This window comes from Etheostoma spectabile, chromosome 7 (assembly GCF_008692095.1).
Source record: "Etheostoma spectabile isolate EspeVRDwgs_2016 chromosome 7, UIUC_Espe_1.0, whole genome shotgun sequence".
Classification (NCBI taxonomy): domain Eukaryota; kingdom Metazoa; phylum Chordata; class Actinopteri; order Perciformes; family Percidae; genus Etheostoma; species Etheostoma spectabile.
The window spans coordinates 22,863,058-22,865,731 of NC_045739.1; the positions used below are offsets into that span (position 1 = coordinate 22,863,058).

At 37.2% G+C, this 2,674-nt stretch overlaps 1 protein-coding gene across 1 annotated transcript in view; it reads left to right on the forward strand.

The window, feature by feature from the left end:
• Positions 1 to 2,674, forward strand: part of si:dkey-93l1.9 (ninjurin-2) — a 7,184-nt gene that overhangs the window by 1,935 nt on the left and 2,575 nt on the right. The gene's annotated exons all lie outside the window — the stretch shown is intronic.

Below are 2,674 nucleotides of genomic sequence, written 5' to 3' on the forward strand. Positions count from 1 at the left end.
ATAAAACAGCAACACATAAAATACTAAGCCATGTTGCTAGTTAAAAGCTTGTCTAAAAAGATGATGATGTCTTCAGGTGTTTTTTAAAAGTTTCCACAGAATCCAAAGCTCTCAGAGCCAAAGGGAGAGAGATCCAGAGCCTTTAACAGTTAAAAGGTCTCGGCCTGAAGACCTCAGAGAGAGACCAGGAGTGTGGGCGTGCATTAGATCCTGTATGGAAACGGGATCTTGACCATGCAAGGCTCTATAAGTATAGTGATTAAAATTTTAAAATGCACTCTAAAACCTATTTGTAGTCAATGAAGAGCCTTAAGCACCGGAGTAATGTGGATCTCCTGCTGGTCTCAGACAAAAGTCTTGCTGCTGCATTCTGCACAACTTGCAATTTGTCCAAGGAGGATTTGTTTAAAGTGTACAGTGCATTGCAATAATCCAAACGTGAAGAAAATGAGAAATGAGTTTCAGCTAAATGACACTACATCATATCGAAGGTTAACAGAGTGTGTCTCCCTCATGTAATTAAAGAAACCCATGCTTCAGGAAGAGATGTTGGCGGAGTCAGTGGGGGGGGAAACGTGTGGTTTTCCTTTGGTAGTAATAGGTCAGCAGGGGTCGCTGTACTATCATCAACCACCTGACGGACACAGATAGAGGATGAGAAATTCTTCTTGTAGACATTGACCAATCTCAGTTTGTTACGATTAATATCTTTGCATCCAATAAGTAAACTTAATGCACTTAAAATGTCAACAATAGAGTAAATGTATCATCTAGTAGTGTTCCCTTCAGCCAAGGTTCAATGGAAAGGAAACTTGATTACAGTGGAAAGCATGCACTGCAAATCATTTGGTTCTTACCAAAATTTAAAAAAAAGAACTTAGATTTAGAAATGTTAGATCATTTATCTTGTTTTAAGAGTGAATTTCTTATTTTAAGTGTTAAACTTTACACTATAATCTTAAATCCAGCAACCTTGTCAAGTGAAATTATCTTTCATTTTTTTTAATTTAATGTTTTGAGTACCTTTTCCCTCAGATTTAGTGTTTTATCTTGTTTTTAGACACTGCTTTTTCGCAGTGTACAAATCTGTTAAAATGTGTTTAATCACTGTACTGCATGTACACCATAATATTTTGGGTTGATGTAAAACTTTTTATAAGAAGAAAAATTGGGCAAAAAATTCCATTTCAGGATATAGACATTAGTATATGTTTTGAATGTAATAAGATTAAAAAAAATTCTTCTTTGGACAGTTAATTTTATTTTTGTGAAAATGTCACATGAACACGAAGAAATTAACAGACTCAAACCAAACTTTGGATATTTTTTCATCAAAGCTGCATCAATATGGAAACACTACGGGAGACAATTTAGACTCATTTTGTGTGTGAGAAATTTCTCATGGACTGATGATTTAAATTTATATTACATTGTCTATTTATTTCTATTGTAATAATTCACATTTCTTTGTATATGCACCTCTGATGTGTACATACTGTTGATCTGTTAGGCTTTAGGCCTAAATAAAGGTTTACATTTTTTTTTCTCAGTTTTTGTTATGTTGTGTTAATGACATGTAAATGTTAACAGATGAACTCTAGTGCGATTTAAAGCCGGTGTGAAGGCCCCTGATACCTGCTTCACAACAGTGCCGCTTAGTGGTCAAAGCTACATTTAGACCTAGAACACTACAGCCAATCATTACAATTTTTCAATAAAATGCTATTCTATTTGTGCACTGGGGGTGGTTCTGTCATAAGAGTAGGACCAATGCTGGAAAAGTTACTATAGATCCCAAGTGCTACGTGACACAACACTGTCAGGCGTAGGCTACTGTCCATGCAGGAGCCAGTGGTGGAAAATGTCTTTGTCCAAAGGTGTGACAAGCAGCGTGCTTGGTTTGCTCACAGCACCTCAATGAATGTAATATTAAACACCACTATCACCATGGAAATGGTTTCACTCTCCGGCCCACTTAAAATCAAATTGGGCTGCATGGACTAAAGTTACAATGGGTTTGACACTCCTGTATTACAGGAAAGGAATTTACAACCTACATTGGCTTGAGACAGTTTACATACTCGTGCTAAAGTTGATTAAAACAGGAATAAAAAAACATCTTTGGAAATGTTTTGAAAACGTAATGCCTTAATTCAAAAAAGTAAAGGACAATCCAACCCTTTAAGGACACCAATTTTATATGTGACGAAACTGTATCTAAATAAATAATATCTTCTCAAATACAGGGGCATAAGTATACAACCCCCCTATGTTAAAATACAGGGGCATAAGTATACACCCCCCTATGTAAAATACAGGGGGCATGAGTGATACACCCCCCTATGTTAAAATACAGGGGGATGAGTATACCCCCCCCTATGTTTAAATCAAGGGGCATGAGTATACACCCCCCTATGGTAAAATACAGGGGGCATGAGTATACACCCCCCTATGTTAAAAAATACAGGGGGCAGAGGATACCACCCCCCCCTATGTTAAAATACAGGGGGCATGAGTATACACCCCCCTATGTTAAATTCCCATACAGGCAGGCACACTTTTATTATTAAAGGCCAGTTATTTCCTGGATCCAGGATACTATGCATCCTGATAAAGTTCCCTAGGCCCTTGGAATTAAAATTACCCCAAATCATCACATACCCTTCACCATACC